This window comes from Martes martes (genome assembly GCF_963455335.1).
Source record: "Martes martes genome assembly, chromosome: 6".
Classification (NCBI taxonomy): Eukaryota; Metazoa; Chordata; class Mammalia; order Carnivora; family Mustelidae; genus Martes; species Martes martes.
The window spans coordinates 2,312,057-2,328,003 of record NC_137893.1 but is presented as its reverse complement, the minus strand read 5'-3'; positions in this window follow the sequence as shown (position 1 = coordinate 2,328,003).

Here is a 15,947-nt window from a genome sequence, read left to right as displayed (position 1 = left end):
ACACGCCCCCAGACGCCCGCCGCCGGGACACGCCCCCGGCCCGGCAGACACGCCCCCAGACGCCCGCCGCCGGGACACGCCCCCGGCCCGGCAGACACGCCCCCAGACGCCCGCCGCCGGGACACGCCCCCGGCCCGGCAGACACGCCCCCTGACGCCCGCCGCCGAGACACGCCCCCGGCCCGGCAGACACGCCCCCAGACGCCCGCCGCCGGGACACGCCCCCGTAGGCGGGCACGCCCCGGCCCGGCAGACACGCCCCCTGACGCCCGCCGCCGGGACACGCCCCCGGCCCGGCAGACACGCCCCCAGACGCCCGCCGCCGGGACACGCCCCCGGCCCGGCAGACACGCCCCCTGACGCCCGCCGCCGAGACACGCCCCCGGCCCGGCAGACACGCCCCCAGACGCCCGCCGCCGGGACACGCCCCCGTAGGCGAGCACGCCCCCGGCCCGGCAGACACGCCCCCTGACGCCCGCCGCCGAGACACGCCCCCGGCCCGGCAGACACGCCCCCAGACGCCCGCCGCCGGGACACGCCCCCGTAGGCGAGCACGCCCCCGGCCCGGCAGACACGCCCCCTCAGACGGGCACGCCCCTAATCCCGGCCCTTTGCCCTTCTCGCTCGGGTCTCCCGGCGGAGGCTGCTCTTTCGGCCTCGCTCCCGCCCCGGGCCTGCCTTCGGTGGTGTCCCGTGTGTCCTCCGGCCCTTCCTCGCGGAGCTGAAGCGCCTGGGGCCCCGGGGGCAGGGCCGCCTCCGGGACACTGTGCGCAGAGCCGGTGACAGGTGCCGCAGCGCCGGGCTCCCAGGGCCTGGGCCAGGTCCCCGGCGGAGAGAGCGGCCCCCTGGGCCCGCGCGGACGGCTTAAGGCCGCGGGCGCGCGGCTGTTCCGCGGGACTCCCTGCCCTTCCCAGCACAGGGCCGTCAGGGAGGCAGCCCGGGCCCTCGGTCCCCACACCGGCCCCAGCCCACTGTACTCCGCTCTGCTCCGCTCACACGGTCCCTCCTGCGCGCACACTTCACGGAGCCCGGGGCGAAGGGCTGGGTGTGACCGCGGAAGCTGCCCCCTCACCCTCCGAGGGCCATCGGGACACTGGCACGGAGAAGCAGAGCTGTGGCAGCAAATGAACGTCCTTGGGTCTAAGAACAGGGGGCGTGGGGGGAGGGGCGCGTGCAGATCCTCGGAGCAGGGGCTAACATCACTTCCCTCCACCCTCCACCACCTAACGGGCTGGCCTTCACCGTCCACGTCCTCTTTCTAGGTCCTCAGAAACTGGACCCTCACAGATTGCCCCAAACCACCCAACTGCAAGCGTGTCTTGTCCCCTTGGGTTTTCTGTGGCCCTCACGACCTCCACTGCCTGGGTCTCTTGTGCAGGATCCGGGTGCATACCGTGCCCGAGGCCCTGGCTCCCCCAGCAAAGCTGGTCTGTTCAGGGTCCCAGCCATGTCGCCACCCAGGCAACTCTGCTCCCACCGGTCCCCGCCCCACACCCCCAACCTGGTTAATGCCAATCACAGTCACCTTTCCAGAGAACGCATGGTTTCCCCAGAATCCTTTGTCATCCAGGACCACCTAAGGGTCAGGTGCATAGGTAATGTGCTCTCCTGGGTGATGTCTGCAGTTACCTGTGTTCGCATAAAGTAAGTGCGTGATTATTCCATACTGTCCGTCTTCCCCTCTGGACTGACCCCTCAACCTGTGGTGTCTGACGCTAATTCCAGGTAGTGTCAGAATTGAGTGAAATTGTAGGAACCAGCTACCAGGAATACCCTCCATACATATGGTGACCAGAAGTAAGTGTTCTGTGGCAACAGTAAGAGACACTCGCAGGGAAGGGACACAGACGGGAAGAACCGGGTGTTTTCCTCTGTGGGGAAACTCAGTTTTTCCTTGACACTGAGTAGAGGCTCTGTCATGGGGACGAGCAGAGGGGGCTCCAGCTTGCAGGAACCGGGAGGAACCTGGGGGTGATACTGACAGCTCTCAGGAGACACCATAAATGGGACCAGTTTGAGGTTTAAGAAGTGGAGTCAGCTGGTGCGGAAGCAGGGGCACAGGAGGCAGGGACAAGATGGCAATGGCCACTTCTAGGAACGGATCGTTCTTAAGTCAACGCTGATGCCTCAAGCGGAGACACTTGTACTGACCAGCTTCTTGTCGCTTTAACTCCCCGGTTTCTCAAGTCCAGGTCGCTTTTGCCAGGTTATGCTGCAATGGCAGTCCCCAAACCTCAGGGGCTCACTAACCCCCCCAACCGCGGTTGGCCTGTGCTCATGCTCCATGCTGGCTGTAGGTCAGGGGCCGCCGCAGCCCCTGGCCTCGTTCACTCTGGGACCAGCCAGAGCCGCCGCCTGCCATTCTAGCGGCCAAGCTGTGGCAGAACCACACTGTGACTCCGGACCTAGGGGGTCTGATGTCCGATCTCCCACTGAAAATTTTTTTGTCCCAAAGAAGCGACATGCGCAAGACTGGCATCGGTAGAGCAGAAAGTATCCTCCTCCTAAAAGTGGGGGCCTTGCGGGCACAGACAGACGTCTGGGACGTACGGGAAGTACAGCAAATAGCTGGGAAGAGTAGTGCGGCCTGTCGTAGGTGAGGAGGCAGGAACAGGACCTTCACCCACCCCAGGTGGGAAAGCGAAGTGCGAGCAGAGCAGACAGCACGTGGGGGCCGGATGGGATGGGAGGGCGCTGCGCTGCTCCCGCAGTGGGGCAGCCGGGAGGGCGAGGGGTAGAGGTACAGGAAGCTGGGGAGAAGCTCCAGCTCCACGGAACAGCTCCCCGTGGGCGAGCAGCTTCTGCTGGCGGGGGATTTGTCGGAGGCAACTAAGAGACACGAGTACTCAGTTGTGGAACAATCGGGTATGCCCGGAGTCAGGCGGCGAAGTTTCCAAACAGGCTCTTCGGTCTCCGTGTGTGTTCAAGGAGGCGCCTCCGGGGGCTGGCAGGGTCCCGGCCCACAGAGGGGGGACTCTGGCCCATGACCTTCAAAGCTCACATTTACGGGGGTCTTCCAAACAAACAGGCGTGACCCAGGCCAGGGCGCTCAGGGTGGATGGGGCTTCGGGTCAGGTGCCTCGTTTCAGAGAAGAGGGCGCACCACGGGCAGGAGCCTGTGCTCTGACGGTAGGTGGCCCCGTGTAAGTTCAGGGTCTCCCACTCGTTACCTATGTAAACTCAGCGCCCTAGCAGGCTCCTCCAAGCTTTGGTGACCTCGTTTGTAGAGTAGGAGAGCAATCCTCTCTAACAGTGTCGGGGGGATGAACACAGACGTCAGTGGCAGCTTCGCAGGAGCCCACCGAGCCTGGTGCAGGTGGGACATCAGGGCTGCGTCCTGTCTTACTGCAGAACCCTGGACCCTCTGCTGGGAGGGAAGGACAGTGAGGGGCTCCTGTGGGACCTCTGCAGACTCTGCCTTAGCCCTAAGCTGCCTTTGGGGGTGCTGCTTGTAGACCTTGCGTGTTGAAGGTGTGAGAGACGTCCGTGGTCCCCGTCTCTGTTGTGTCCAGTGCTCTCAAGCTCTAAATAGCTTTGTCATGCTTAGGGGAATCTTCTTTTAAAAACTTTGTATTCTAAATTACTTTTATGCTGAGAAAGTTAGGACACTTTCTAAATGTTTTATTCCTGAGCTTTCTTCTCTCTCTCTCTCTCTCTCTTTTTTAAGATTTTATTTATTTATGTGATAGAGAGAGAGAGTGAGTGCACACAGGAGCTGGGAGGGCAGAAGGCGATGGAGAAGCAGACTCCCCGCTGAGCAGGGAGCCCGATGGGGGGATGGAACCCAGGACCCCAGCATCACAACCTGAGCCACCCAGGCGCCCCTGAGTTTTCTCTTCTTATACTACCAATATTTGCAGCCTCTCCTTGTGGTGTGGCTACTGTGGCAGGGGTTTCTGTAGACCTGTTTCTTCTGGGCAGTGACTACCACAAAAGAGGGACGGGAGAGGGGCAGGGAGGCCAGACGAGGCTTCTCAGGATAATGTTTCTTGAAGATGTCACTTTGCTAGTTGGAACCACAAAGAAGAAACTTTCTGAAACAGAAAATAACCAAATATCATCAAATAGCATGAGATTCTGAAATGTGAAATAAAAGAATGTGCGTCTGACCCTTGGACAGCTCAGGGGTCAGGGGCACAGACCCATGTAGTCAGAAATCTGCATAACTTTTGACTCCCCAAAACTTCAACTACTGATAGCCTGGGTTGACCAGATGCCTTACCAATGACATTAAACAGTCAGTTAATATGTATTGTGTATGTTGTATGTATTACACACCGTAGTCTTAAAATAAAATAGAGAAAAGGAAATGCCATTAAGAAAATCGTAAGGAAGAGAAAATACGTTTATAGTACTGTACTGTCCATTGAAAAAAAAAAAAAAACAAACCTGCATATAAATGGACCCAAGCAGTTCAAGCCATTGTTGTTCAAGGGTCAACTGTTTTCACTTTACTCTTTGGTAACAAACTTTAGACTTCAAGGCCAAGGAATTATTACCAAATGTTTACCTAAAAAGTCTATTATTTATGATATTTCTGAATGCTCTCATAAGAGGCCCTGAAAAGGGCACAGAAAAAAGATGAGCACACGTGTTCTCACCCCCGCACGCACACTCGAACACACTCCTACACAGATGCCAGAACAGACTGCTTACCTGGGCTATTTTCAACAGTTATTTTTCCTAAAAGGACTAAGCGAGCTATTGTAGACTTCTGAGGGGGTCCTGCCTGACTGAGCCACTCTCCTTCAGAGAAACACTCTGCATCATGAAAAATAGTTGAATACTGCATTGCCTGCTCATGTCGTGGATATTCTCAAATTTTTAGGGTTGGCTGATAGGTTTTAGGAGCGGAGAGAATGCCCCAACATAGTGGAAAGAGCACAGGCTCCAAAGCCAGCCACGGAGCAGCTTACAGTGTCTCGCTTGCCCACCGTGCGGCATCAGAGGCTCGGGACGTGCCCGGCAGCCCCTGGGGGTCGGAGGACCCGGCACCCGGCGCTCATTCCACCGCCTGTCACGTCCTCCCTAGAAGGAGTGCGTCCGCGTGCGCCGGGCCGAGGGGCCCACCTGCGTTACCAGAGGCTGCCTGCACACAGAAGCCTGTGCTCTCTTTGAACACGAGTCCCACAATGACAGTGAACCCTTACACAGAGGCTTTTACAAGTCAATTAAAAACTCTCCAGTCCTGCAGACAGGAGCAAGTGTCCTCCTTCCCCCAGAGCAGAGGGAGGAAAGAGGGCTCCTTAGGGCCCAGCCCTGCCCTCTCTGCTCGGCCCCTCTTCCTCATTCTTAGGGGCCCTGTCCCTCCTCGACACCACCCCCCTCCAGCTCTCCAAGTCCCCTCCCGCCCCACTGCGATGGGGAATGCTCCCGTGTCACTCTTCCTGCTCTCCTCTGTGGAGAGTGGAAGGACAAACCGAAATCCAGCTAAAACGTGATGGCCCTTAGTATCCAAAATGGCCTTGGCGCTCTTCCCAGAGACTCTTCCAGAACCTTGCCCTGCTCATATGGAGACCCCTTGTCCCCATGAACCTGGATGGGACCGCTGACCCCTGACAGACAGAAGGCGGCAGAAGGAACTCCCAGTGGCTTCTGAGGCCACGTGGTCACCCTGCCTTTGTCCCTCTGTCCTAGGGCACTCACTGTGAGGAGGCCACCAGCAGGGCCACGGGGAAGCGCAGACTCGCCCAAGCAAAGGGACGCCCGGAAAGGCCTGTCTGGACAGGAACTGAGAGCCAGCAGCGGCCCCCTGCTGAGGACCCGGGCCTCCGGCCATGGCCTCTCCCAGCTGAACTCTGCCGTCATCCAGAAGCCCAGCCCGGTCATCCTGTCGTGGGCCTGTCTGCACTGGTGACCCACAAAGCCAGTGAGTCTGATACATGGTTGTGCACGCCACTAAGCTTTGTGTCCTTTGTTCCACGGCCTTAGAAACCGGAATGAATTGTTCTCAGCAGAGGGAATGAAGGACGGGTGCTCTTCGAGAGTGACTGTCTTGCACATTTAACTTTGGAACAGCGTACATGTGACATAATCGTGCAACACAAGTTACTTCTTAGAAAGGCAGCCCCGAAGAACTGAAAGCAAACCGGAAGCAATGTGTGCTGGTGTGGAATGGGGGGGCGGGGTACACCTACACCGTCCAGAATGCTTGGAAGTCACTCTAGCCCCCATAATTTGACTGGACTGCCCAATAGGACACATCCGATGGCAGAAAGAACTGGAAAGGGACCGAGCCGTGGCACTGTCCATTTTGTCAGCAAGTGCACGGCATTGTTACTTTGAAGCTAAGAAAATAAGTAAATGGAGCAAAGAGGGAGTGAGATGTGAACGCCACTAGGGATGTTTTAGGAATGAGAGAAAGCCAGGGCCAACCCAAAAAAGAAAATGAAGAAACGTACTACAAATTCAGAAGTTCCGTCATGTTCAATTTGAATTGTGAAACTCATTACAAACCCGTGATGCGTTTTCTGCAAAAAGGAGACACAGAGCCAGCCAGACAGGAACCTTGTTACCTCTCCACGGAAACGTTCCAAGCCCCGAGCCTGGAGCCCCAGGGGTTGGGGGGGGGGGGACGCCGTCCAACACGGCCAGGCCAGGCCACGCCGCTCAGGAGTGCAGCTGCGGGGCTCCCATTGGCAAAGTCACATTTTTCTGAGCATTAAAAGAAAAAAAAGAAAACTGCAGTGGATTGAAACACACCAAATACATTAAAATCTGTGAATGCTCAATGACACCCCCTGGGTGAGGATCGCCGACAGAAGCTAAACCACTAGAGAAGCAGAGGGAAGTGTACAGGGGCAGATGGGTGAGCCCCGCAGCCATGACCCAGGCTAACGTCCCAGGAGACAAGCAGATGGGGTCTCCTCTGGGTTCGGGGAGGAAGGGCGTGCGCGCCCCCCACCCATCCTTGCCGAGGTCTTACATTTCTGCGTATTTTGCTTTTGACTTGTTCGGTGCTACGGCTTCCTGCCTTCTGTATACGGTTCCCGTTTATCGTTAGGAGCCTGTCCCTGGTTTTGTCTTTGCCTCTAATTCCACAGCAGTTCAAATGCATTTTGCTACTCCTGCCTTTTCGTTGACAGGCAGCCTGGATCCTTCCAGGGGACATCGTACTCAGAGACCACGGTCCCGGAGCTTTTTGCCCCCGGGCTAGCCACGGGTTCCCAGGCCGCGCAGAGACCCAAGCCCAGGAAGTAAGTTTTGTGAGTCCATTCGTTTGGAGTTTGTTTGGAAGAAAATGCCTCGCGGGTTCATCCGTGAGTCCAGTCCAGGATGGAAGGGCGGATCTTCCAATTTAAACACATCTTTATGTTTCCCTTTCGTCTCTCTCAAGCGTTTATGTGGACACAGATGAAAAAGGGCACTCTGTGTAGTCTAAGTGCTATTTAGTTCCTCCTCCAACGCACAGCTGCTCATTAAAGCAATTTGCCCTTTCCTCGGGGCTGATTTGGCCCGGCAGCTGGCTAAACCACGCAGTAGTGTACCTGGACCGGCTTGAGATGGTGACTCATAATTTGTCATAAGTAGCTTAAAGTAAACAAGAGCTCATCATAATTTGGCTTTCATCATCGTCTTAAAAAGTCTGTGTCGCGGGGGCGTCATTCGCCTCATCATTAATTAACCGTCTGTATCTGTGCCTAAACACAGCGTCGAACACCGCGGGGGGGAAGCCAAGAGTTGGGGGGCAGGGGAGAGGGGAGGCTGCCTCCTGCCAGGCCCGCAGCACACCTGGGGCCTCCAAGTGCGCCAGGTGTGTGCGCTCAGAAACCAAACTCTTGCTCCTTCCCTCTGGGTCTTCACGGCTCTTGGTTTTAACACCCCTGCTGGGGGCCACTCCCCTCTGCTTCAAACCTGCCCATTTCAAAACGTGCGGCACAGAGACCACAGTCGGTGACTCCCTGTTGCATGCTGGGAAGCTGCTGAGAGAGCAGATGGTAAAGGTTCTCATCCCAAGAACAAGAACTGTGTAACTGTGTGTGGTCGCAGAGGTTTGCTAGACTTCCTCCCGTGGTCCCTCGCAATGGACACAAACGTCACGTCACTACCTTGTACCCGGGAAGCTAATACAATGTTACATGTCAATTACGTCCCAGTAAAAAAGGAAACAAATCCCACCACTGCTCAAAACTCAAACCAGCTTTCATCTTTTTGCTTGAAACTTGGCCCCTTCGTCTAATCCTTCCAGTTCCTTATCTGAATTCCAGTTTCTCTGTAGCCTGTAGCCACTGAAAATACAGTCTCCGATGCAGACGTTACCACTCACTCTCTGACACGAACTTACCAACGCCTCGCACCCAGCTCGGGCTGCTGACCCTTGCACGCTGCTCTCGTGCTGTGGCCCCGGGGAGGCAATTAACAGGCACTTGCTAATTAATAAATTCTGCCCTGTTTCGCCCACTCAGCCAAAAGCTATCTTTCCTCTATATTTGCTTACAAGCAAAACAAAACAAAACACTTCCATTTACGTAGCAACGTCTGGATTTGAAAGCATTTTACTATAATAATTCAGTCTCTGACATTCCAATAGGTAGACAAAGCCGGGGTTCGGGTCCATCGCTCAGAAGAGGAGCCTGGGGCTGTGAGACCTTCAGCACGTGTGGAAGGAGCCGGGTCCGTGGGGGGCCCAGTGTCCCGAGTCCTCAGAAACTGTTCTAGGCCCTATAGCACGGATGTTCTGGAAAATATTTAGGAAATGTTACCCAAGACTCGGAAATAATGCAAAATTATCATTACAGGCCCTTCCAACGTCTCCCTGCAGCATCATTCTACAGGTCTGCCCCAGGATTACCTGATCCTCTAAGACAGCATTTCTCAGACTTTGTGGTCTCAGGATCCCTGACATCCTGACAGTTACTGGGGACGCCGAAGGACGTCTGTTTCTATGTGTTACATTTAATAATATTTACCTTATTTGAAGTTAAAACTGAGAACATTCTAAACATTTATTAATTTAGAAATCATAAGCCCTTTATGCGTAAACATCAATAACATTTTAATACAAATAACAATGTTTTTTCGAAATAAAAGCAATGTCATGGGAAGCCTGGCATTGTTTTTACATGTTTGCAAATCTCCTCAGTGTCTGGTTGATGAAGGAGAATTGGATTCTTGTATTTGTTTCTGCACCCGCTCTGCGGCAGTGGGTTGCTCAGTTAAAGTTTATAAAGAATATCCAGGCCCACTCGCATATGTAGCTGGAAAGGGTGGGAGTATTTTTAATAGCCTTTCAGATACTAGACAAAAGCTCTGGAATATAAAATTCGTAAAAGATTAGCTGCAATGCGGGATCTGAAACTACGTCCATGGACCTCGGACTTCATCACCCTCGGGTCCATCACTCTGCCCGGAAAGGACTCAACCCACTGTTGCTAGCTTGGAAGATGGGAGAGGAATTCCACGCGCTGGGAAGGTGGGCCTGAGAGGCTGGGAAGACGAGGGAACAGATCTCCCCTGGCACCTCCAGAAACGCCCTCAGTCTGATGCGCTGCCTTGGTCTCAGCCAGGGGCATTCGTCACACTGTGGCTGTTTTCCCCTCCCGACCGTCGGTCGTGGCAGCAGTGGGAAGCCCGACAGCAGGCGGGACTGGAGCGTCATGTACTGGGAATCCGGACAGCCGTGGCTCGCTGGGTTCTAGGCAGAGTCCCCCGGTGGCGACGTGTCTCGTGACACAGTGTCAGAGAATCCTCCTCATTCACGTCACACCGACCTCCGCAGAAAGCTCTTTAAACATTAGGAAGCTTTCAAGCAGCCACGGCCGTAGCAGCTTTCCGAAGTTTTCACTTGAAAACTCCCGTGTTAGCATGGAGGACGAACGTGGCCAGCTGTGTTTCTTGAAGGAACAGTCTAAACTTTATTCATTTTTGGAAAAAAAGTCTTCCGGATACTGAAGTCTCCGCAAGCGCTGTGTCCGCCTGTTGTTCTCTCAGGTAAGAACGCGTGTGGCTGGGCAGCTCGGCCGGCAGCCCAGGCCTCCGGCTTCGCGGGGAGCCGCCTCGTGCTGCCGTGGGGGAAAGTGCTCTGCGGCCTCTCCCAGTTGACATGACGGAACTCTGGGACGCTCACACCAGGGGCAAGGGAGCATAAAGTCAATACGCTAATCTTCATCATGGTCAATAGTACGGGAACTGACTTGTCTTGAAATTTGTTGCTGTAGTTTAAATTTTAATTCTATTTCATAAGATTGCTTTTTATTGAACTTTAAAATGGTACTTTCAATAGCTTAGTATTGAATAAACGTGACTTTTGGGATCAGGGCTCATTCTCAGCACCCTTGACACTTTGGTTCAGATGCTCCTTGGATGTGCGGGGGCGGAGGCTATAGCACGGGGGCAGCATTGCTGGCTCCTCCCCCACCAGATCCCAGGAGCACCCCCTTGGCTGGGACAACCCGACGTGTCTCCAGACACTGCAAATGTCCCCAAGGGGCAAAGTCAGCCCCCGCTGAGAACCAGAGATCTAGTCCTCTGACTTCAAACATCTCTGACACCTGAAACTGACCCAATTTAAAACACAAGCCCAACCAGGCCTGACATTTCATTGTGATGTAGGGACTTCAAAGGTTTTGCTGCCCAACTTCTAAAATAGTTTTGAAAGCCTACAAACCCACTTGCAAGTTTACATGAAAACATTACCATAAATTCAAATCATTATAAAAACATATTTTCTGGGGCACCTGGGTGGCTCAGTGGGTTAAGCCTCTGCCTTCGGCTCAGGTCATGATCTCAGGGTGCTGGGATCGAGCCCCACATCGGGCTCTCTGCTCAGCGGGGAGCCTGCTTCCCCCTTCTCTCTCTGCCTGCCTCTCTGCCTACTTGTGATCTGTCTGTCAAATAAATAAACAAAATCTTAAAAAAAAAACAACTTACTAAATTCATGGAGAATGTCAGCCAGAACCCCAATCCTATCCTCAGAGTCAAACCCGTTGGTCAACTCAGGCTTACTCTGGATTGGAGAAAATCTTATCTTTCTAATTTGAGGGATCGTGTCCGGCTCTCACTATCTCTTCAGGTTCTGTGGAGTAGGTAGGGAGCCTCAGGAGGAAGAGACTTTGCTCTCTGGGGAACTCCCTCAGGAGCGGTCCTCTGGAACTGCCCCTTAGTTGTGCTAGAGGGTTTGACACCCCAAGACAGTATGCCACAGAGAGGGGCTCCGGGGGCCAAGGGAACATCTTTTTTTTTTTTTTCTTTCTAGAGGGGGAGAAGCCTTCCTCTTCAGAAGACTCCTTCCCAAGAAGTGCAGTGTTAGGAAGAAGCCTCCTTCGAAGCTGGGCACACAGAAATCAGTCTTAACCGTCCGCCCTCCCAGCATCACGTCGGTACCGTCGAGGCTGACACGCTGCTTCACAGCCGGAGCGCTCCTGGAGGACGACCTCACGCAACGTTATTTTAGTGACTTGTGTTATTTATCATTCACTAATTTTATTAAGAGGTCTCTGGTAGGAATGAGGGCTCAGGGTCAGCACAGCGGCAACGGGGACAGTGTGACCGTGAACAGTGTCCGTCCACAGTCACGAATGTCCCCTCGATAAAGGAAGCCACACGCCACTGCAATGGTGTGCTCAGCGGTTCACTCGAGTTCCCGCGCCAGCAGCCGTGACCCACTCCTCCGAAGTGCAGATAACACAGAGCGTGAAGCTAGAAGGGAGACACCTGCGTTAGGGGGTCAAAAAAACCTGCTTTTTTCCTGTCTTTTCAGGGTGGCACGTACGGAAGGCTGACCACTAGTTCTTACCCGAGACAAAGCGACTGAAGGTGGCTCCTGCCTTGACGCCAGTCATTAGTATCTTGCCGCCGAGGGCAGCTGAGGGCTCGTCTTCAAGCGGTCCTGCAGGAGAACCGGCAGCTGGCTTCGGGGGGCGAGGCTTAGGAACCCACTGCCCGAATCAGAGGCGGCCCTGAACCTGTTCACGCTCCTCCAGCTCGAGGGACCCGTTGATGGAAATGCTGAGTGGTTATTGACTGTTATTAAATACAAGTCCATGTGCGTATGAACTGTCTGCAAACCCAAGGGCAAGGAGTGCTGTGCGGTGGGGAAAGAGGTCGTGCCAGTCGTCCCAGCGCCCCACCCCAGGCCCGGGTTCCGGAGCAGGTGGATCATGCAGTGCGGGCGTGCAGTCCCCTTGCTTGCTGCCTGCCTGCGGCGCTCGTCCACCTGCGGATATGAGGAAATGAAGTCACGCATGGAAACGTACCGGGTAAATGCACGTTAGAAGAAAAAGATGGTCTCGGGCATGGGCACCACCGTTTTCCTAAGCCACAGTCTGTGTATTGGCCTAAGCCCCTCTCAGGCAGCCTCCTGGCCACACATACTGCCGACGCCATCTCAGAAGCACCCTGGTCTGTCTTCTCCTCTCCAGGCTCAGGACCATGTCCTAGTGTTTCTGTCCCTTTGCTGGGTAGGACCCCGTGCTGTGCAGCATGAACCAACGATGACTTTATCGTGCCCACAGACTGGGGGGGGAAGGCCCGTTGGGGATGGCTCTGATGCCCGTTTCAGTCTGTTCCCACGGCCGGGCCCTGAGGCCGCTGGAGCTGGGCTGCACTAATAATGGAAATCGCTCAGCCATAAAAAAGAAGGAAATCTTGCCGTTTGCAACCACGTGGATGGAGCTGGAGAGTAGTACGCGAAGCAAAATGAATCAGTCAGAAGACAGAGACCGCATGATGTCACTCGTGTGGAGTTTAAGAAACAAAAAAATGAGTAAAAGAAAAAAAAAGAGACAAACCAAGAAACAGACTCTTAACTACAGAGAACACTCTGATGGTTACAGAGGGTGGGGGGTGGGGGAACGGGGGATGGGGATGAAGGGGAGCACCTGTGCTGAGCTCCTGTGATGCACGGAAGTGATGAGTCACTGTATTGTACGCCTGACACTAATATTACACTGTATGCTAATAACTGGGATTTAAACAAAAAGTTTTTTAAAAAAGAATGCTTGTTTTGTCTTAAGTAGCTGATATAAACATGTATGTATACATATGTGTGTATGTTGACAAAACCCTGAAAACATTTTCCTTGGATTTGTTTTATCTTCACTTGTTTTATAATGACTACATGCTACTTTTATAAACAGGAATCTAATTTTTAAAAATTAAAATCCAGACATATAAACCTGTGTTTTCTGGTTTCTTCACGTCGATCCAAGTAAAGTCACACACCTTAGCTATTCTAGGACGTTGGGGACATTAAGGGATAAGACTTGGTCACTGGCCAAAAATCAGCCACGGGGCGGCTGGGTCGCTTAGTCCGTTGGGCATCCGACTCTTGGTTTCAGTTCAGGTCGTGATCTCATGGGTCGTGGGATGGAGCCCAGAGCTGGTTCTCAGTGGGGGTCTGCTGGAAGATTCTCTCCCTCTGCCCCTTCCCACCATCCATGTGCACACGCAACCATACACACACTTTCTCTCTCTCTCAAATAAACAAATAAATCTTAAAAAAAAAAAGACAGAATTCTGAACCAAAGTAGGACAAAGTATACAGAAAAATGTTAAATCCAATCCCCCAGTTAAAATCTTTCTAGCTGCATGAAATGACCATCAGAATAATTTAGCCTTCATCATGACATTTGGAAGTCAGTGACCTTGCCACAGGAAAATGACTTTAAAATATATATTAAACACAAGAAGTTAGCAAATTGAAAATTGCAACTATAATATTATTTCACTTGTTACAATATTTTTACCTAATGAAAATATTTTTTCATTAAAAAATATGAGAGCTGGGGGGCTCAGCTGGTTAAGGGTCCGACTCTCGGTATCAGCTCAGGTCTTGATCTCAAGGTCATGAGTTCAAACCCTGCATGGGGCTCCACATTGGGCATGGAGCCTACTTTAAAAAAAAAAAAATAAATAATAAATAAAATAAGTATTTTTAAAGAAAAACAAAACTTTTATACGGAGAGATAAAAGTGCGGCAGACTTTGTGTCTAATATTTAAAATACTAATTTATTTTATTTATTCTTTATTTTATATTATATTATATATCTTATATTATTATTCATTATATTTATTTTATTTATTATATTTAAATATAAAATATTTAAAATACGAATTTATTTTATTCTGCTTTCAGTTCTGTGAAATGTTCATTCAGGTGAATTAGGAACAGTTCCGAGGCACGCACTGCTCCTCCAGAGGCCGTCTCTGCCTGCCCCTGCGGTCACTGCACGTTTTCCTCCATCGTTCTGACTGCGCTCACTCTTACTACTGTCCCCACATTCACCTTGAGTGTTCTCTGTAGTCGCCCAGTGAGGGAGGACAAGGATTTAATGGCCTATTTCAACCACGTCCCCCAATTCTCCTCTTTCTTTCCAGGCAGTAAGAGTTCAAACACTGTTAATTATTTACCTCATGCGAAAATGGAAGTAGGCTTTCCTGTTGAGACTAGTCGAATACAATGTATCACTCTCCTGTGTCATTTTCACTTTCCCTAGAGGTGATCGTTGGTGACTCTGTGATATTCCTCTACCACTGCTCCTTAGGCTCGCCAAAAGGACATGTAAGGAAAAAAGAGCCTAATTGTGATCTTCCAGATGGCCAAGTCTATCGGCAGAGCAGCAGGTTCCTATCCTTTAGGCTGGCTCGGGGATAGTCCACTACCCGCTCCCGGTGGGACACGTTTGTCCGTAAAGCTCTGCACACCTGTCTTCCCAGGACTCGCATTTACCCTCCCTTCCGACGTGCGTGCGTCTTGTCAGGACAGCCCGGAGGACTGCCCCACCCCTACGGACCATGTCACCAGCCTGGGCTCCCCTAGATGGCCCGGGATGATCTTGATCTCCCCACCTCCGCTCCCTCTGCCTTCTGGGGAAACAAACACAGGATCTGGAACTCCCTGGGCAGCCGTCCTTCTGGCCACCGCCCAGCTCCTTTCAGATCTTCCCATTTTCTCACCTTCTCTTAACTCACTGTCAGTTCTCTTTACTGGCTTTTATGATATTTCTCTTCATTTCTGAAATAATTTTTTAAATTTTTATTTCAATTCAATGAACATGCAATGTATTATTGGTTCCAGAGGTAGAGGTCAGTGATTCATCAGGCTTCTCTAACACCCAGTGCTCATTACATCACGTGCCCTCCTTCATGTCCATCACCCAGTACCCCAACCCCCACCCCTCTCCCCTCCAGCAACCCTCAGTTTGCTTCCTATGCTTAAGAGTCTCTTATGCTTTTTTTCCCTCTCTGATTTTATCTTATTTTTTTTCCTCTCTCTGACCCTCTGTTTTGTTTCTTAAATTCCACATGTGGAGATCATATGATAACTGTCTTCCTCTGATTAACTTAGTTTGCTTGACATAGCACCCTCTAGCTCCATCCATGTCCTTGCAAACGGCAAGATTTCGTTTTCTGATGGCTGCATAGTATTACATTATATATATGGACCACTTCTTTATTCACTCATCTGCTGATGGACATCTCGGCTCTTTCCACAGTTTGGCTATTGTGGACGTTGCTGCTATAAACACGGGTGCACGTGCCCCTTCAGATCACTACATCTGTATCTTTGGGGTCAATACCCAGTAGTGCGATTGCTGGGTTGCAGGACAGTTCTATTTTCAACATTTTGAGGAACCAGAGTGTTTCTCAGAGTGGTGCACCAACTTGCGTTCCCACCAACAGTGTAGGAGGTTCCCCTTTCCCCGCATCCTCGCCAACACCTGTCGTTTCCTGACTTGTGAATTTTAGCCATTCTGACTGGTGTGAGGTGGGATCTCATCGTGGTTTTGATTTGCATTTCCCTGATGCCGAGTGATGTGGAGCACTTTCTCATGTGTTTGTTGGCCATTTGTATGTCTTCTTTGGAGAAATGTCTGTTCATGCCTTCCATTTCTGAAAAAAAAATTTTTTTAAAAATTAATTCTTTCCTGCATTTCCCACCTCCTTCTGAGTTTTGCTTTAACCGAAGTGTCACTTTTCCTATCTTCCATCGTTTTCCCGTCTGCTGA